This window comes from Lissotriton helveticus, chromosome 6, assembly GCF_964261635.1.
Source record: "Lissotriton helveticus chromosome 6, aLisHel1.1, whole genome shotgun sequence".
NCBI classification, from domain to species: Eukaryota; Metazoa; Chordata; class Amphibia; order Caudata; family Salamandridae; genus Lissotriton; species Lissotriton helveticus.
In genome coordinates, this window is record NC_136067.1 from 1,831,217,161 (window position 1) to 1,831,238,840 (window position 21,680).

Sequence of the window (21,680 nt, forward strand, 5' to 3'; positions counted from 1 at the left end):
AAGACGTGGAACACCCTCCCCATCCACCTACGGCAGACCGAAAAACTTCTAACCTTCAGGAGACTCCTCAAGACCTAGCTCTTCGAACAGTAGCAGCACTCCCCCCTCCCTTGAAACCCTCACGGGTATGTAGTGCGCTTTACAAATGCTATGATTGATTGATTGATTGATACCCACCGTGCAAGCCTTTCCACCAAAACCTGCAGGGGGTAAGATCTATCTTCTTCAATCTGCTGACGATACTATTCTTTTTGATCAAACCCAAATAGGCTTAAAGCATTCTCTGAATGCTCTGAAAAAGTATTGTCAAATGAATAATATTGAAATGAATTGCAGGAAAACAACAATTTTAGTGATTTGTAGGAATAACACCAGAAAAGCATTATGGCACCAGGGCACCAAAAAACTGGAAACAATTCCATCAATGAAATACCTTGTAGTACATTTCAATGGCAGAGGCAGCCATAGGGATCATCTAGCCTCTTAGAAGCAAGTTGGCATAACAATAAACTATCTTGCTTTACAAACTGAAACGTAGGATGAACTGGCCTCAGGTAAGGGCACTGTGTCAAGAGAGAAACGCCAAATTAATCGCAACTTTAATGTAAGGAGCCTTCATCTTTAAACGACACTTAGAGGTTTTGCTAGATCATGTCTAACTGCACCTGCAGTATGCCAGCACCTAGATTTCAACTTGCCCAGACAAAGCCTAATATTGAAATCTCGCCTCATTGCCTATTGTGTAAAGGCAAGGAATGGCGAGTAGGGCACTTGAGACATCTGGTTTGGCAATCGATTACGAGCAAGGATCTGAAGTGGCATAATTATCTTGTATCAGCTGTAAATGTCCAAGCAGCAGAATACATCTGGGGCACTAACATCTCACCAAAGCTCACATCCAGAGTCTTGACCAAGCAAGCCAGACAAATTTCTAGATCAAAGGACACTGAAGCTGTCTCTGCTATGAAGTGACCAGGAGTCCTGCTCTCGCAATGCAACAACACCGGAGTCTCAGAGATTTGGGATTTGTCCTGGAAAATGTCAATGAAGCAGAGTTTATTATGCCTGAGGTGTGGGGTGTTTCCATTGAAAGAATATAGTTTTGGACAATTAAAGGCAAAATGGAATGGTCATGTCGACTTTGTGGAGTGCAGTTGGAGTCTCTAATGCACATAACCTGTATCTGAGCTCCTCTAATGTTACTTCGACGGTACTGGCTACGGCCAGCTTTCTCGCAACTAAACTTGCGAACCTTTCAAGTTGCAGTTGTCGCCTGCCTATCTGGGAAATTCCCGCAATTGTCAGTCTGCTATTTGAAATTTATGCAGCAGGGAGTCAATCAACTGAATGTTAAATCTTTGTAAGCAGAACTGCCCAGCTCAAGACTCAGGATGTGGTGGATATGGCAAGACTCAGGATGTGGTGGACATGCAAGACACAAGAAGTGGTGGATATGCAAGACTCAGGATGTGGTGGATATGGCATGACTCAGGATGTGGTGGATATGCAAGACTTAGGATGTGGTAGATATGACATGAATCAGGATGTGGTGGATATGCAAGACTCAGCCTGTGGTGGATATGCAAGACTCAGGATGTGGTGGATATGGCAAGTCTCAGGATGTGGTGGATACGGTACGACTCAGGATGTGGTGGATACGGTACGACTCAGGATATGGCGGATACGGCAAGACTCAGGATATGGCGGATACGGCAAGACTCAGGATGTGGCGGATACGGCAAGACTCAGGATGTGGCGGATACGGCAAGACTCAGGATGTGGCGGATACGGCAAGACTCAGGATGTGGCGGATACGGCAAGACTCAGGATGTGGCGGATACGGCAAGACTCAGGATGTGGTGGATACGGCAAGACTCAGGATGTGGTGGATGCGGCAAGACTCAGGATGTGGTGGATACAGCAAAGACTCAAGATGTGGTGGATACGGCAAGACTCAGAACATGGTGGATAGCACAAGTGAAAATGAACTAATGTTTAAATTACTAATTTGTTACTAATTGTTCTCCATGTGTTAGAATGATCAGTATTTTAAGAAGGTTATTGTATTTATTGCGTTTCAGGTATAACAACTGGACATTCAAGCTAAAAACAAATGCTTCCTTTGGACTGCTCCGACCTTCGCCCAAAGCTCTGAAATAAGGGGAATTACTCTACCACTGAGGCGAACACAAAATATCCTTTTCCAATCTACTGACTGGATGGAAGTGCGTACTCAGGCACTGCACTTAGTCACCTTGGAGATATTCGTGCACTAAATACTAAAGAAAATGTGATAACTTGTTATTTTTTTTTTTATCCTTTTCTATTTTTCTCTTTTTTTATATCTTTTGTAAAGGATTGAACTAACTGAAACAAATACAGACTTATTCATTCATTCTGTAGTCAAAGTGTATTTTGTGTATCCCCATGATTTCGGATCAATAGTTTCGTACTACAATTATTTTGTATCTAAAATTTCAGATTTTCAACCATTTCGGATCCTCAGGTTCAAATGCCAAAATGTCGAACAAAAGTGTGTATTTAAGTATACACACATCTAAATGTATACACACACACACACACACACACACATATATAGATATATTTAATACTTTAAAACCTTACCATTAATAAAGAGCTTTAAAAGAATAATAAGCAATAAATATTACAAATTCAAAATAAAAGTAGAAAAATAGATGTGCAGGCACTGACTAAAACGGCATTAATGTTGTGCAAAAATAGTTATATGATAAAAAAGGAACCATAAATTAAGAGGTGGGGGGCTGTCGAAATTTAATCACAAATGTGCATTTATTATTTGGGGTTTTATAGAGCTCAAGTCATTTTGAGTGCCAAGGAGCTGCAGCGGATTTGGCAGTAAGCGCGCTGCCTTGACATATTAACAATATATTTCGCTAGGGCAGAGAAAAGATGGCAGGAGGGAGCTTGCCTGAAAGGCATGCAGCAGGCTGTCTGATCTCCACGGCACCCTCAGGTGGGAATACTCCATGGGCAGCCAGGAGAGATGAGGTGATCTCTGAATAAGAATGTACTCATTACTGTACCTCACATTATTGCATGTGGTCTAGAAACTGATACTAAATAGATTTACCCTGGGATATGCTTATGGAAAATGTCAAAGAACCAGGTGTCTCCAAGGGATGGATAATCTGGAGAACAAAACCAAAATCACCTCTAATTTAATTTTACAATCTCAATTTTCTGGAAAGGGCCTAAAGAAAAACAAGCCAGAAAATGAGGAAATTCAGCAAATAGTTTTTTGATATTTCACCGGAAAGGTTGTGTCTTTTTTTTTAGTTTATATGTCCAGGTGTCTTTAGATTCTTTAGCAAAAAAAACTTCTGTATTGACTGCGATTTCACCAGTTTGTTCTTTGAGCGCATAGATTATTAGTATATTTTCGTAGGGTGTTGCATGGGTTAGATCAACAGTACACTTAGAACAGAGCACAACACACACATCCACTGCAGCTCAGGTATGGCTTCAACAGCCCTCATGGAGTCCAGACAATACCAAACCTCCTGCAGACCACTTTGGCTAGTACTCTGTACATACAAAGAGAGTCCCCGCATGGCACGTAGATGTGTGGCAACTTGTGCACAACATCACTGAGGATTTACGTGTGAAATCAACATTTCATGCACTGTACTCTATTCTGAATTGTACCTGAATTTACTGCACATTATCCCACAGCCCATTTTGGCAGGCTTGATCTGCCAAATTTTGCTAGGCAGAAAATCTGAAAGGGGTGATGTTAATTGCCTCTCTCCTTGAAATTCCTATGCCGGCACAAACTCCTGTTTGCATAGGAAGCAGGATTTACACCGACCTCCTAAAGGGCGAGGAAGTATATTCACCTGCTGCACATATCCCAGAGATTACTGCAAGTGTCTGAGACAAGTTGAGAAAGGAGAAGCCTTAACACATCCTGCCAGCTCTACTGATATCAGGGTAGGCAAGCAACGATAGTGACCCGAGCAACCAACTCAAAGCCAGGCAAGCAACAATAGTTTCCTGGGCAATGCCACCTGGTAAATATATTACCACTACTGACCTGCATGTGTTAACGCCCGGGCAATGTTGCCAGTTAACGTTTCAATATGTCTTCATTGGTTGGCACCATCTTTCTTTTATCGTTTATCAATCACCATAGGCTAAGCTTGAAGTACCAGTGAGGTGAAGGCTGGTCTTGAGCCCTGATGAAATTGCCGCAAGGAATTGGCAACGAAACATGTCAGCCTTTCCTAATTGAAATGGTCTAATGTTGTTCTTTTTAATATGAGTGTGCTCACGGCAACCAATAAAGTATGTATATTTGCGAGTGAGTCACAACTCATTTTAGCTTGGAGAAGCAATTTTCTATTTCTCACTACAGGTTCCAGTTGGCATAGAATGACACAAGCACTTTCTGTGCATTCTTGAATATGTCACTTCTGTCTCTTTCTCTCTCTTCACCTCTAAACATAATTTTGGTACTATTTTGCTTTTTTCACGGTCATGAAAGTCACCAATGATGAAAGTGTGAGCAAACTGGTGAGTACCAACGAGCAGCTCCTTTTGTGATGCTTACGTGAGGTACTTTCTAACCTTTCTCACATTTTTTCTTCTTGATCACATTTACAGGAGGATTTGCAGTTTGGTGAATTGACAAACAGTGAAAATTGAACACCTGGATCCGATGTGGCTTGCATACTTTATGAAGCCAGCCTTTGGGCAGAGATATTATTAAGCTGCCCCTGGTATCCTTGAAAAGGATTGGTGTTCATGTACTATCAGGTTTTTTATACATTGTGAAGTAAAAATAGGGACCTGAACAACCAACTCAAAGCCAGGCAAGCAACGATAGAGACCCGAACAACTAACTCAAAGCAAGGCAAGTAACAATAGAGACCCGAACAACCAACTCAAAGCCAGGCAAAGAACGATAGGGACCTGAACAACCAACTCAATGCCAGGCAAATAACGATAGAGACCCAAACAACCAGCTCAAAACCAGGCAAATAACTATGGAGACCCGAGCAACCAAGTGAAAGCCACACGTGCTTGCATTTCATATAGCCACTGGCAGTTACAAAAATTCAAGGGAACCATGACTATAGAACATTTACATCCTAACCAAAGCTCCAGGTTTATGCCATTGAAAGCAACCATTGGCAAAGCCAATAGGTTTGGTGTTAGCTGCCAGCCTTTTAGCTTTGTCATGGCATGCTTTTTTAATGTTTTTGTAAACCATTATTAGTTGAGGAGTTTCTGGGCCCTCGCCAATATACAAAGAAACACTAGCTAAAAGTAGAAGTGTTTTGGAGGGTATCAAATCAATCATTGCTAGAGCAGTCCATGACATGGAAGAGAATTACTTTGTTTGCAGATTTGCTCCTTGTGAAAGAGAAGAATGCTGTCAAGTTCGCAAGTGGGTGAAGAGGGCTGACCGGATGCCCTATGCTGTATTGGGCAGATGACTCGGGAGATGGGGATCTGGGTTTGAGTCTCAGCATCGGCTTAAAATCCTGTGATTCTGGGCAAATCACCTAATCTCCCCATGTACATGGACAGAGCCTGGGTAACCTCACATGCGATAAGCTGTGCTATATAAATCTACCATTATATCTGATTATAATAATCATTGAAGAGTCTTGGATGAAAGCCCCTATAAGTATATTATACATATAATTTTCAGTAAAATCTAAAGATCTTTGCTCATGCCAGATCAAAAAACTATGAAAAAAAACCTCTCAGGTTACACACAACATTCTGATAACTTAAGCAGGATCATAAATAGAGGAAAATAAACTAGTACAGCCTTGCCTCCAGAGGCCTCAGGTGACAAGAATGAACCATATTCAAGGGTGACTCAGAACACAGTCAGGGGAGTCTTAGAAATCTTAACTTTGTCTAACTAGAGATATGTAATGTCTATGTGCACACATTGAGAGAAACATACTCTCCTGCGTGCCCATTCAGACCCATTAAAAAAACTCTGATGAATGGAGACACAAACATAGACCAAACTAGTATTAAAGTTAGACTTTTGCCTCAGTTAAACTAAAAGTGTTGATCTTAAGTCTAACTGGGACCCAAGGGCTTTTGTGAATACTGAACATTGTAAAGTTAGACTTTCGTCTCAGTTTACCTTTGTGAATTGGACCTTGGGTATCCCCACATTGTAACCTGTAACCCACAGACCTCAGAAACGAGCATTCAATTGAATGTATATAATTTAGAGTACTGGCATCACCCCAAACGCCCACCCCCTTTAAATACCAAAGTGAAGTGCATGCTGCGATGCAGTGAAGTCTTATACAGTAGAGATAGAATCTCTCCAAGGAGAGGATTGTGGAGAAGTGCCTACAGTTTTTGTATACTTAGCAGAGGCCAAAACCCTGGACATAATGCCCAGGGAAATGAATGCCATATAGTCAGTTTATAATATTTTATTGGGTATATTTTATAAACCACAAACCCCACCCTAAGGGGAAGAAGAGCACAGTAAACAGCAACACAATATATGGTCAACATATGAGGATACACAAGTATGCTCACAAAGTGAATGTGAAGCAATACAAAATCCAAGGACGAGGCTGCCACAAAGGCTGCTCTGCAGGGCCTTGGAAATCCTGATACAAATCTGTGCATTACCTAATCAGCAACAACATGATTTCTAAAAAAAAAAAAAAGGCATCGTCCTATCCTGTGCTCAGCAAGGTCAAAGGTTGATCAACGACACTATTGATCTTGTAATCCTAAAAAGAATGGGACATATGAGCAGCTCTACTATGATCTGATTTTCACATCTGCAAAAATAGTTTAGCAGATCATCTGCTTAGCAAAATCACTGTTGTTGAAACCCTGAAAGAAACTGTGGCATAGAACCTGCCTTCTCAGCAAGGTTTTTATCCTTGAATACTGTGAAGGCTGTGCCATGTGCCTGCTAAGAGAGGCCATGTCAGTTAAAGACACTTAAGCGAATTTAATTTAGAAATAATCCGAGAAAATACAATTGTTCTGGGCTTGATAAGCCTGATTTTTTAAATTTCTATACATTTTTTAAATTCTATAGTATGCAAACATATCCAATAGAAATTAAAAGTGTAAAGTAATAAAAAGTAAAGGTGGTGTGCTTATGCTTGCAAAAAATTGCTAAATGACCCATTTCAAAAACAAATTTATAAAAACAGTAATTGAAAGCAGAAATGAAAGTGGAGATTGACCGACCATCTTTGGGATGAACAGTGGATTTGTATTAGGTAGATGTGCATATGTACAAAAGCAGTTTCTGAAGTGGGCTGACCATGTCCCCATATTGTGCGCTGTGGTGGGCAGAAGCAAATGTGAAAGACACTTGAACAGATCAAAGGATAAATAGGGCTGACCCGAAAGCCTCCGTAGGTATATATAAATGTTTCCATTTTTGTTGAGTTGTTTTGGAACACAAGAGCCAGGAGAAACATCTGTCTCTAGCCCAGACCTAAAAAAAAGAAGTGTGAACCTAATGCTGCTCCCCCAGTTCCCAAACAGGAATTATGATAGGAAGTAACAAAGCAGAGGGACACTTGGTTAATCATGGTGGACTGTGGACTACAAAACACGGCAAGACCTAGCGCCCAAACAGAGTAGGCTGAAAACAGCTTTGTAGAAACATCTGAACCTGTATATTTTAGTTACCTCCCTAAAGAAGTATACGGCTTCCTCAGAGACATTCTAGAATGTCAAAGTAACAGCAAATCTGGTGATCATCCTTGCATTCCAACAATTAGAATATCCTAAAAAAGTGGCAGTGTTAAGAATCAATATAACCTTTGGAGAGGCAACAATCCAATTATATCTATACTACTATTATAAAGAGAGAACTGGGAACCTTTGAGGCGGGTAAACTCGGGAACCAGAGCGCCAATCAACACACCCAATACATCATTGGAAACGTCAGGGTAAGCAGATGGACAAAGGCTATATACCATAAAAAAATATACCTTAGAATGGCAAAGTACGTTCTTTCACAAAGTAGTCCCTTGGAAGTAGCGCCATGTCTGAGGTGGGCGTGTGCATTTTATGCGTGCTGACATCACAATCACGGGGCCGCCATTTTAGTAAAGTAGTAAAGTGGTCGGCGAGGAGCCAAGAGCGGACAGGAGCGTGGCCAGAAGCGGGCAGGACAGGAGCGCAGAACCGACAGCCTCCGGAGTCCGACATGCCAAGAGCGGACAGGAGCGTGGGCAGAAGCGGCGGACAGGAGCGTGGCCAGAAGCAGGCAGGACAGGAGCGTGGGCAGAAGCGGCGGACAGGAGCGTGGGCAGAAGCGGCGGACAGGAGCGTGTCCAGAAGCGGGCAGGACAGGAGTGCCGAACCGACAGCCTCCGGAGTCTGACATGCCAAGAGGGGACAGGAGCGTGGGCAGAAGCGGCCAGTAGCAAGGAAACGGGAGAAAGGAAACAACACCCTGCGCACGTGATGCTGATGAGTACGCTCTGCTGCTCCCGCTGCTGGCCGCTCTGCTGCGCGTCTCCTGCAGCAGTGCTGCCCCCAGCCCCCTTCTGCCCCGGACAACGTCGGGCCGGGCTGCTAGTTAATAAATAAAAGAAGAGGCTAGACTAGATCCAGGAGGGACATCTAGTTTCAGAAATGTTCCTAAATGACTCAAATGATAAGCTAGATATTAAGGTGCGGCTGAGTGTCCTCAGGATAAAGAGTGGTGCCAAAAATATTTGCAAGATTTATGGTCTCGGTGGCTTGTTTATGGCTCGTTTATGAAGTAAAGACTGTAAGATAGATGGAATCGGGTCAGAAAGCGCACACAGAAATTGTCCAAAAGTTTAGCTTTTTAATTTTAACTCTTGCATTTTTATGCTTTATAATTTCCAGTTAACCTCAAACAAATTGAAGACTACACCTGCAGTATCTTTGCTAATTAACTTTAATTAACGCTTTAATTGGGTTTGTCCGCAAAACATCAGAATGGCACTTAGCACCTTCAAAGGGGTTAAGCACGGATAATGGTTAGGTTAAAAACAGATCTATAGTTAAATTCTCTTTTCTTTATTATTGAGAAATACAAAATAGAAAATAAATACACGTATGCATCTTTTGCTTTATGAACGGTTCACAATTTGCTTCCTCCTAGAGAAGCATACAGCATGGGGGCAATGGGTCATTCTATTGAAGTAATTGACTACTGTACTGTGAATGGTGCCTTTTGTCCCATTTATGCACATCACCTAAAATAAGTGCAGTAAAATTCCAAGGTTACTAAAAAACAGCAACAAAGGGAGAAAGCTGGAACCTGGAAGAGTGGGATTAAGGTGCAAGAGGTGGAATTAAAATAATCTTGGTAATCGGCAACCTGACCTTCGATAGCACCATCTCTGGGCTTCTAAATAAAACTTTGGGCACGACACTTATTCTTTTTTAAAATAAGCACCAGGTAGCATCTATTCTTCTGATTTAAAATATGTGATGGATAAGTTCTTAAAATTCTACATTCTTATTGCAGGCAAATGGACACCACTTGTTAGCAGCAGCATGTTATCTTTTTTTTCTTCTTTATTTTTGTGGCATAGTCTCCAAAGACCTGCAGCGTTTATCTTTCAGAAGACCCCCAGACTGTTGTTTCTTCTCGCGATTAGAACCGGGAGTCTGTTTTCAACAAAAGACTTTGAATCAAAGTGGTGACTGTTCGTGTTTTTCTCACTTGCATCACCTGAAAGTTGCCGGAATCCGTTATAGATTCTGAAGACTCGACTGTCTACCTTATCCGAGGTTATTCAGAAGGTCTCCCCACAGGACAGACAGATTGGCCCCTGAAGAAGGGACTCTCAGTTCCCGAAATGCATCGGGCCCACGTTTAAAAACATTTCCGTAAACAATTGATTATCTGTCTCTTTGTAAATGTTCTCAATATACATGTATAAGGAATTCATGCTTTTGATTTCTATGTGAATGCAACTAAACAATGATATCAATGTAAAAGAATTTTGGGGGATTTCAACAATTACCTGTAAAGATTTACATTTACAAGTATATTTGCTATTCTTGTGATTCATTTTTGATATAGGGTTGTTAAATTGTATTCAATGACCTAGAGGGTCACTTTGTGACCATTTGTGGATAGTGCGCAGTGTTACGACCGTCTTGGTAGCATTTTTCCACTATAGTCTCCAAATAACAGATAAATGAAAATGATTCCAGACCCTTTTTCAAAGTTTTTAAGTCACGTGTGGCTCATTAGGCAGAAGTTTTGGACAGGAACAGTACAGCACTTTGCTGAAACCCGTTGACTCTTAATTATTGTAGGGCTCTACGGCTGACCTTTTTAGCTCATAAATCATATGTTACGCACATGCACTTTATGTTTTCTCTTCTTAATCTCTCAGGCAGCTACCCCAAGGAGGGTTGGATCATCTTTACAAGGTCTATGGGGAGTCGTATCCTGTTACCTGATTCCACCAAAGATGAATCGTTGTTTTCCCCTCCCTATTTTTATTGTATTATGTGCATGTTTTTATTGATATGATGTAAACTAACTTTTAAAAGGGGGAACCTGGTAATTGAATTTTATACCAAGGGCACAGCAGAGCACTTGGATGGACTACAGATTACATTACCTTTCAGAGTATTGTTGCTTGACAAGTTTATTTTGTATCTGGTTTTAAAAATTTATTTTATTGCTTTTATGAAACTGGATGTCGAAATAAAGCTTCATGATGATAATGATGAAAAATTATTGTAGCACCAGCTTGCCAAGGCCAGACCTATTTGCTTTCTCAGTTTTGCATGTACTGGACTTTCACTTCCGAACTGAATATTTTAAATTATGGTAGCTTGTCAATGGACATATATGGTAGTCTACATAAATCATTAATTGCACAATGTTGCTCTTTCTGACCAAAAGAAAATGTAATCTTAGGTCATTGTTGTGGGAATTTGGGTTACTGATCGAGGGGGTGAAACCCTACTCAAGCAGCAACCACAATCCTTGTCAGGGCACGGCACAAGCAAACCACAAATTTTCCTGTGCTCAATCTTCTGGTAGCTTGGCTCAGATCAGGCAGGCTTAACTTAGAGGCAGTGTGTAAAGTATTTATTCAGCACTTAAGGGAAAACACATCACCAGAAAAATCCCACACCAATTACGAAAATTGTCAACATTTAATAAATAAAGACCAAAATAACAAAATTCCAATTAGTAGAACCAGAGATATGCAATCTTAAAGATTTAAGTGAAAATAGTGCCAAAATGTCCATAGCACGAATTTTGGCTATCTCGTCATGCAAGAATGGGAGAAAGTCACAAGTTCAGGCCGACCACGATGGATCACAGGTCAGATGCAGGGACTAGGTTAGTTGAAAACGTACCTTCTCAGTCCTGAGCAAAGAGTCCCATTCACAGTGGAGGGGGCAGCGAGGAGATTGTTGTCGAAGTAAGAGGAAGAGCAGGCCTGGCATTGAGGATAGTCATCCATGTGGTATAAAAATCCTGTTGCTGGCACAAACCGTTGGGCCAGAGCATCACGGTGGCACTCCTCACGAAGGGTTGATGCAGCAGCGCAAATGGTTGAGTTCATGAAACTTCACTGTGGGGGACAGTGCAAGCGACAAGATTTTGGCACCAACTGGCCCGTTTGCGGTTGCATAGAGCCCAGAAACTGACATTCAGCTCCACTGACACTACACCAAGGGCACAGGACCTGAGGAGCAACACTTGGGGGTCAGGGGCTGACTCAAGCTGGATCTGGGTGCTGGTTGAAGTGGCTGAAAGCCTGTTATGTCCCTGTGGCTCTGAACAGGAGGCCAGCAGACTAGCCCTTGAAGTCCCTCTAGAAGTCCTGGGTTCAGGTACAGGTCCAAATTCCTCTGACTCAGGCATCAGGGCAGTAGGGCAGTAGGGCAGCAAATCAGCAAGGCAACAGTCCAGCAGAGCAGTTTTCCAGCAGGACAGCAGTCCAACAGAGTGACAGTTCAGTTAGCACAACAGCCGTCCTACTTCCTTGCAGATTCTCCACAGATCCAGAAGAGTACTGAAGAGTTGGTCAGAGAACCAATATATAAATCAGTTGCCTCCTTTGAAGGGGGTTAAGCTTCTAGAGGTTTCCCTTTGAAGTGCACAGGTTTCTGCCTTCCCTGCCCAGGCTCCAGACCTACTGCAGGCGGTATGCAGTTCTTTGTGTGGAGGCAGGATACAGCCTATTCAAGTGTAAGGAGGGCTGTGCCCTTCTCCGCCCTACCATCCTCTCAGTGATGGCTCCTCCAGGGACACCTAATCCCCCGATTGTGTGTGGCTGTCTAAGAGGAATACACAAATCCCAGCGGTCCTCAACATCTGTCATGTCACCCAGAGACAGGCTGCAGGCACTAAATGACAGAGGCAGGAACATGCCAATTTTCTACAAGTGGCATTCCTAAAATTGTAATTTAAAATTTGACTTCACCATTAGAGAGGTTTTTTCATTATAATTCCAAAGACACCAAACATGAACTGGTTATTTCCATTTAGAAGTTACATCTTATTAAATGTAATATGGCAACTCCAATGTTATCTTATGGGAGAGGTAGGCTTTGCAGTAGTGAAAAACGAATTTTGAGAGCTTTTTAACTACCAGGACATTTAAAACTTACATGTCATACCTTTTAAATATACACTGCTGCCTGTCCTTTGGCCTGGCCAGGACCTTCCCTGGGGGTGACTTATATGTATAAAAAATTAGAAGGTTTGTGAAATGGTAATTTTAAATCCTCCTTACTGGTAAAGATACATTTATCACTATGATTTTAAAAATGCCACTTTTAGAAAGATACTACCAAACACCACTGGGTATGGGCTCCCAAGCAGCAAGGCCAAGCCACAGCCTTATGTATTATCATAATACTTTTAGAAAGATGGCATTTTTCTGCTCTTAGCCCTCTGTGCCTGCAGCCTGTCTCCAGTATATGTTTGGGGTGGGTGACAGCTGGACTTTGTTAATTCCCTCTAGACAGCCACACACAAAGAGAGACTATGTGTGACTGAATGGCCATCCAGAACCTGATGGGTCATCCTAGGCAGGATGGGAGGGAGGATCTGACACTTATATCTGCATAGGCTGTGTCCTGTCCCCACACAAATAGCTGTGTGCCCCCCAGTAGGAGTCTGGAGCCAGAGTTGGGTTGGTGGGCCTCTCTGCACCTCAACACCCCTCTTTGAAGTCACCTCCATTTCAAAGGCAAAACTGGGTATAAATACTGGGTCCCTGACCCCACCAACTCAGACACAATTGCACCTGTGAAGACCTCTGCCAAGAGGAAGGACTGTTCAGTTGCAACAAGGACTGCCACTCTGCTGGACTGCTGCTCCCAAAAAAACGTTTTTCCTGCTACCCTCTGCCCTGCTGAGGAAGAACTGGACTAACTTACTTTGACTCTGGGATATCAATGTCTTACCCCATGCGTTTGTACCTGGTGTATTGCAAGTGAATCCAGGTACTTGCTCCAGTGGAACCAAAGCATCCTCTGCTGCATGAGCAGAATCAACGTATCGCCACTGTTGCAGGTACAGAACTTGTGCATCGCACTTGGAACCAGAGCATTGCCATCGGACACAATCGATGCATCCCCTCGACTGCGTGGAGAAAGCCGGCACATTGACTTCGGAACTAACGCATCCCAGACCCGGTGCTCCATCTTTGGAACCGGGGCATTGCCATTGTTGCATGGAGAAAATCGACACATAACCTTGACTGTGGTTTAGACACTGACGCATCACTTGGCTGCACCCTGCATCACACTCTTGCGACCAGAAACACGGTACCCTAGTTCAGCAAGCCATACATGGTTCCTGTATCTGGCCCGCGCTCCATCGCAGTCAACCTGAACTCATGATTTTGTCCCAGTGCAACGTGACCAGAAAACCCCATTGGCGCTTATTGCTTCTATGCTCTATTTTTCACTTTTAATCTTTACAACTTCATATCTGGACTTCTACTTATTGGACGTTTGTCATTTTGGTCTTGTTTTATTTATAACAATATAGTCTATTTTTCTAAACTGGTGTGGAGTGTTTTTGTAGTGTTTTCATGTGTTACTATTTGAAGTGTTGCACAAATACTGTACACATTGCCTCTTAATTTAACCCTGACTGCTCTGTGCCAACAGAGGGTGAGCACAGGTTAATTTACAGTGTTTATCTGACTTACCCTGACTAGGATTGTGGTTCCTGCTTAAACAGGGTGGGTAACTCTGCCAACCAGAAACCCAATTTCAAACAATGTGCATCTAATTAGACCTTCAGCATACACAGATATCACAGCACTGGCACATCACAAGTTCACACAATGACCTTTATATTGACCATTCGCCAGCACTAATACCCCAGTACTTGTGCACTATCATGGATTTCATGATGGTCCTCTATGGCAATCTACGCCAGACAGTGATGTCAGAGTATTGGGATATTTATAGTGCTCTCACAAATCACCTCTGAACAGACCTGCATGCTTCTGTATTGGAATGTGCCTAGGGCACTCAAGGCGGTCATATATTCTGACAATAGGCACAGTTCTCACACTTTTGTCAATTCCACAGACTTTACACAATTCCATGATATTTGACTTATATTAAACATAACTACAATTAATGAAATAAAATAAAGCACTTGAAACCTATCCAATCTTTCAAGTTGGTGTGTTTGTATAAAATGATCTGGTGGTAATCTGGTGATAGGTCATTTAGTTGAGCTATTTCCAAAGAAAACTGTAAACTTTAGGTTGGAGGTTCCATTCCAAATAACATAGGTCACCGGGTTGAGCATCTGTATCAGGGAAATGGTTGTAACCTAAGCTCACAGGTTATGATTTCAGTGTGATCGCTCGTTTTGCAAATTTCCGTGTTAAGGAGATGTATGTATGACATAAATGTAGCAAAACTACACTCAGATTTTTATCTCTACACCCTTGTGTAGTTTTATTACTGTTTGGAATGTCATGAATTGTGACTGTAATGTGCATGGGATTTTGGAAATTCCAAGATTGGAATTCACTCCCATTGTAGACGCTCTCTCTGGAGTTGAACCCTGCACAGGGGGAATGAATCTCCCTGTGCAATGTACACGTATGTTTTTCATTCTTTCTTTCTTGGCAGGGAAACTCTTTCCTACCCTGAAAGGGATTTATGACAGCAATTGCCTGGAGCAAAAATACCCTTTCCAGACTTTGTAGGGGAAGGGTAAGAGTTTGTGAATGCCTACAAACGCACTACTTTGTGAGTACTCAGAATGTGCAGGACAAGGAACGCCCTCAACCCTAACCCTTGAGCGGGATTTACGGGTGCAGAGAACTATGCCCTTGTGGTAGAGATCTCTACACCATTAAAAGAACTTACACCTGCCAGAAATCCCTTCCTGAATTCCTGGCAGGTGAAACTGAGGTAAATTCAGAAATAAACTTTACAACCGAAATTTCCTTTTAGAATAGGTCTGCGGTCCACATCAATCAATACATCTTCATCCCCCCAGTCTATGATTTATAAATATATTTCTCATTGAGGTATACTTTAGGGGAGCCATTAAATCATGAAAGTTTGTGTTAAATAATTTAGGTTCCCAGCGTCGTTGTATGTTTTTCTGCACCACATACTCCTCTTCAAACAAACACCTAATTATTCATGTAGTCAAAGAGAAATGGGTTATGTTTCCTTGGCATATTATGTGAGCAATATCCAGGTGGTAATTAAAATCGACGTGTATTTGTTGTGTGTTGTTATAATAATCATGCAGTTAGTATAAAACTTCAGCAATGCCAATTATTGTAATGCCATCAGTGTTAAGGTCACGTGGCATCATATCCTGGCAATGCTTGGGGTCAAAGAAACATTGGAAATCACTTCTTGTAATGTCAGAAGGGTGTGTGATGTCACTTCGGCTACCCCAGGCATTTTAGAGAATCGACAGCCATGCAAGTGACATAAATCGTTTCTGATTTTTCTGTTAAAGGATTTCAAGATGGTGCAATTAATATTACAAGGTCTCAAAGTGCAATTCACTGCTTTACTGGTGCTAATGGAGGATCACACAAAGTTATCAAATATTGGCCCTCCCCATTTAGCATCTTCACAGTCTCACATTTAATGGCTCACATTTCAACTCGCTCCTGTGCCGACCCATTATAACTGTGATTTAAAGTCTGCAAGGGACTGAATCTGTGTGTGTGACAGTAGAGGGTATTTTCAATGCTAGGCTTGTTTTGCCTCAATTTTGTTTGGTAATTACTGTGTACTAAGTATAAAAACAATTATCCTGTCGCATTTCACATTCACTCTGAAGGCACCACTAATAGCCTTGCCGCCTGCCTGTCATCCCTCTCATTACATGATGCTGATATAGTGCTTAGCGGGAAGATGCTCGGTAATCAATGCCTAATTTCAAAACAAATTACAATGCAATACTACAAATCGAAAATGTTGTTTAAACACATTATTAACAAATTCAGTAGTACGTAAACTATATAATCTTGTTGCCTCCGTTTATAAGAATGCAAGGTTTTATTACCACGGATGTGCCGGTTTAACCTGTCTTTGCAGTGTACCAATATTCAAGAGCACACGATGACCACTGTCATTGATAATCTACAAATATTAAAAACTACTTGTGGAAATAAAAGGTTCTCTAGAGTTGTTACTGAAAATTGATTCAGGAAAAAGTCTGTTCACTCCCTCATAGTCCCACAGTTCACAGTTACTAAATTTAACACCATAATTTGTGTAATCTTTAGTATCAGTTACAGTCTGAAAGAGGTCTATATCACTCCACCATCTTAAGTCTCAGGGTAGTCGCTTCCCGCGTAACAAAGGAAAGACTATCTTTCTCGGGTCATGACATCAGGAGGCCCAATAATTCCATGCCCCAAAGCAACATTTTAGAATCTTGTTTTATGGTAAGGGTACCATTGGGGTTCCTAGGAATATTGTGTTAGAGAACATACCAACATACACAATGATGTTTTGATCATGGAATTGTTGTCAGATTAGTGCCTAAATGACAAAACCCTAATATCTAGTACACTCTCCCATATTGAATCTTATCTGTATGAGTTTGTGAATGTGATTTTCCACATTGGAAGTCAATTTATGGTACAATAATTTATGTGTTTTAATGCACTTTTATGATTTTTTTAATGGAATTCACTTAATAAAACTTTTATATATTAGCTTTGGAGAATTTGTGACACTCCCTGGTGATAGCGGTGTGCTTGGTACGGATGTGGTATTAGTGAGGCCAAATTAGAACTGCTAACTGCAGTGAAGGCGAAGGACAGGTCAGCAATTAAGCAGTGTATGACTAGGTATAAACGGGTTATTAATGCAGAAAAGAAAAATTGGGAGGATGACAAGCGGGAAGTTCTTAGGATTACCCTCTACGAAAAAGACCTGAAAACATTCTGGGCAATAGTCAGCTCTGGGAGTAGGGAGGGCCACTTGCCCTAGAACCTACTTTAGCCCCGGTAGTTTGGGAAGCATATTTTTGGGCACTGTACGCTGACCAGAGCAAAGAGGGTACTAACTCTCCTTCTCCGAAGCCCTTCCATGAGTATCTATTAGAAGGGGCATGGGAGATTACTCTAGGAGAAGTAGAATCTGCCATTGATAAATTACAACCTAACAAAGCACCTGGTCTAGATAAGCAACCTGGGGATATTTTTCAGATGGATCCGAAAATCTGGGGTCCGTACCTGTGTGCCCTGTTTAATGCCATTCTAAAGGGTATGGATCCGCCGGATACTTTGCTTGGGGCCGAGATAGTCCCCATACACAAAAAAGGTTGCCCTCTCCTACCGTCAAATTATAGGCCTATTAGCCCAATAGACACCACCCAAAAACTTATGGGACGGGTTATTCTAGATAGAATTCAGGGCTGGATAGAGGAGAGGGAGATCCTAAGCCCTTATCAGGCAGGCTTCAGGTCGAGTACATCAACTATCGACCAGATATTCAGACTTCAGGTCCTATACTGGAAGACGGTGAGTGTAGAGGGTGGCAGCCTCTACCTCATCTTTGTCGACCTGAAGTCTGCTTTCGATCTAGTTCCTAGAGAAAAACTGTGGAAACTACTGTGTGATCTTGGGATTCCACCTTACCTTTTGGATGTGTTGGTGAGGCTGCACAGGGAGACCTACGCCCAAGTTAGGTGCGGGAAACATGGGGAATTGTCAGCACGTTTTCCGGTGAACCAGGGGGTTCGCCAGGGGTGCGTCCTGGCCCCCACTCTATTTTGCCTTTATAGCAATGGGCTTATTGACCACTTACTTGGTGTTATAGATTAGTGATGCTCCTAGGCTAGTCTCGGGGAGGGTGCCTGTGTTGATGTTCGCGGACGACACTCTGTTGCTGTCCAAAACATCAACGGGTATACACCGCATTCTGGATGGCTTCGCTGACTTTTGTATCTTGAGGGGCTTGGTGATCAATCTAACCAAAACCAAATTTATGATCTTCAACCCCCCAGGACCACTCGTCCGAACCCATCGCTAGACGGCACTCCCCTGGAGAGAGTGAAGACTTTTGAGTATTTGGGTATAACTCTATCAGAACAGCTGGAGTGGGACACCCAACTGGCCAGGGCAAGCTTAAAGTTAATCCAAACAGCGGGGGGGATAATGAAAATGCATAGACTGGCTATGTTTAAGCCAGCTGCTCCTATTATTGAAATCTACAAAGTACAGGCTAGGGGAGCCACCTTATGTGAGGCTGAATTGTGGGGACACTGTAGGCCCTCCAATCTCATGAAAGTAGAGTATTCCTTCATGAGGCTGTTGGTGGGACTTCCCCCTAGCACACCTTTAGTTCCCCTCCGCTGGATCTAGGGTTGCTACCCATTGATGAAGTGATTGCTCTAAGACCCCTCATGTACTGGCATAGGCTATGGGCTACACCAGAGTTGTCTTGCTATAGAGACGAACTCAGGGAGATTTTGCCTATCCTGAGAAAAAAGAAAATCGCTTGGCTTACCCACATAAGGGCTCTTAGTACCAGGATAGGGAGGCAGGAACTCTGGGAACCACCCGATACAGCGTGCCTGTTAACAACTAGGGTAGATCTGGTGCGGCACTATAGGCACCATAATCTAACAATCCTCCAAGTAAGTTGTACTCGTGGCTGCTTGACAACAGAGTTTCTACAAGTGAAGGCCGAATACAAAAAAGAAGAGTTCTTAGATTTAATCTATCCTCCTCAGGCCAGGAAACTACATATTCAATTCAGAATGGGGAAAATGTAAAGAATGAAGAATGCCCGGCATGTAAATATAAGACAGAGTCTTAAATCCATGTGTTTTTCCTCTGCCCGACATATCTTGTATCCCGTAAACGATGGATAATTCCAATTTGTAGAAACCTAGGATTTAGACACTGCTTACAAGCCTTTAGAGTTTTAAAGTACGATACCCATCCCCCTATTGTTTTCGCTGTCTCTCGCTTCCTGAATGGGATGTGGCATAAGCGCAGAGGTTTTTTAAAAATAATTTTGTGTATAGCCCTACATTTGCCTGTTTTTATCAGGAAAATCCATTAAGGCATATACAATGGGGTCGTTTGTATTATTCATAAATCCAGTTTGTAAATATCGATAACTTTTAATTAATTTTTAAGTTGTATTATTTGATTCTAGGGATGGTTGAACAACATTTTCAAACTGGAAAAAATGTAGAGTAGATGATTGTATTGCATTATTTTATGCTATTTATTAATTTGCTTGTTTGTTTTTTATGATTGTATTAATGCACTTTTGGGGCCCGATTTGGCCGAAATAAAGTTATCGAAAGGTAAAGGTATTAGTTTACAGATAATGTGCTTCAAAACAATCCAAAGAAAAATTGCTGCTTTGATTTGTTGCGCAAAGATAAGTCACCATCAAGAGCTGTGGAACAAAGCTTCTACTGACCAGCAAACAGCCTCACAGTAAAAAAAAAACTCTGGCAGCTGGTGAATGGACTGACAGCATAATGTGGGAATTGATGCAGGTTCTTGGGAAGCCCACATTTGTACAATCTACGTAGCACCAGAAAGAGATGGAGAGGGGAAACATCAGCTTGATTAAGCCAAAAAAGGAGAGCACCAAAAGATACAACCAGTCATTGCAGTTCATGGTGATCAGCTGAAGCAGGATAAGCATTAGATGTCCACTATGCATCAGCAAGGCAATGAAGAGTTAATAGTGGACTTAGAACAACTAATACAAATATTAAAGAAACTGAAGCGATAAGGGGCTGAGGGCCCGAATGAACTCCTCCATGCCCTCCCTAAAGAAGATATAACTTACTGGGTCTATTACTTCGAACCCCTCTTCAATTACCTTTTCCATAGCAACAATCTTTACTCATGGAAAGGCAACATCTTCCAATCAGTCTACAAGAGTGGTAACCCAGTTTTACCAACAAACTATAGGCTCATTGCATTAATCGATGTAGAAGCAAAGCTTTATACGTCTTATTTACTCCATCACTTACGATCTCGGGCAGAAGGAATACATCTGATTCTAGGAATACAAACAGGATTCAGAGCCGGCATGGGGACACTAATGAATCTAGCAGCTCTAAGTCTCCTAGTACAGAAGGTCAAACATAGAAAATCATGGCTATTCGAATGATTTGTAGACCTCAAGTCTGCTTTTGGCCAGATTCCACGTGGATGCCTATGATCAAAATTGGATGGATACGACATACTGAGAAGTCTATTGAGGACTGTTAGAACCGGGGTCTCTAGTTGGCAGGGGTATGCACCCTAGTCCAAGTAGGGACCACCGCTTCCGACCTGGTAGCTTTGCGCAGAGCAGCAAAGGCGTAACTTCAGAGGCAATGTGTAAAGTATTTGTGCAATTGAAATTCTTAAGCCGTCAGTTGCACACGTTTTTTCAAATTCTCAAATTTCTGAAGTTTTCAACAAAATGTTAGTTGTGTGCGACTCCCTTGTCTAGTGTTTTGTCTAAGAACACTGTTCCAAAATGAATATATAGTTATATTGCTATCATGTCTTATTTGATTTGACATTTGCTGAACATCGCTGTTACATTCTACTCCAAGATGGCCGACCAGTTAGCACTTGCATGCTTCGAATACATCTATATACAGCGTTTCGTGAACTTTTTCATTACATGGTTTAATCTTTACACAACTAAAATGGGGGGGTTATCCGCATGTTTGTTGTAATCATGAAGCTCGAATTAACTTCATTTGACATTTTCACGCTCTATTTTGCCATTTATGCATTATGTTTAAAAACTCGTTCGCGAGTTGAGGATGTAAAATATTAATGCTGCGGCGTACACATAGTTGTTATACACAGCATGATTGTATTTGAACATTGTTAAAATTTCCGAAAGGGTGGCGGGCACGTGACCATGTCGACAGCGTATAAGATTTGAACTAGCAATGAAGATTGTTGAATGTGATGTTTACCCGAATGCTATTGGACAGGAGTTGAAGCGGGCTTCTACATTCTAATTCCCGTGAGTAACTGACACAGAACGCCGGTCGTTCTGATCTTAGAAATGCATAGCGATATTAATGTTACTTTGATCACAGACATGGCAGACAATAAGTAGAAAGGTTTAGATATAAGTTGTGAGAACGCATTTAATCGTACAAAGTCAAGAAGGCTGTTTTTGTTTAATACTGTTTTGTTGATCAGATTTAACATAGCTCTGGGCTC

The 21,680-nt window shown here is 41.9% G+C and overlaps 1 protein-coding gene across 1 annotated transcript in view; it reads right to left on the minus strand.

Moving 5' to 3' along the window:
* Window positions 1-21,680, minus strand: part of KCNH1 (potassium voltage-gated channel subfamily H member 1) — a 1,297,290-nt gene that overhangs the window by 873,784 nt on the left and 401,826 nt on the right. The gene's annotated exons all lie outside the window — the stretch shown is intronic.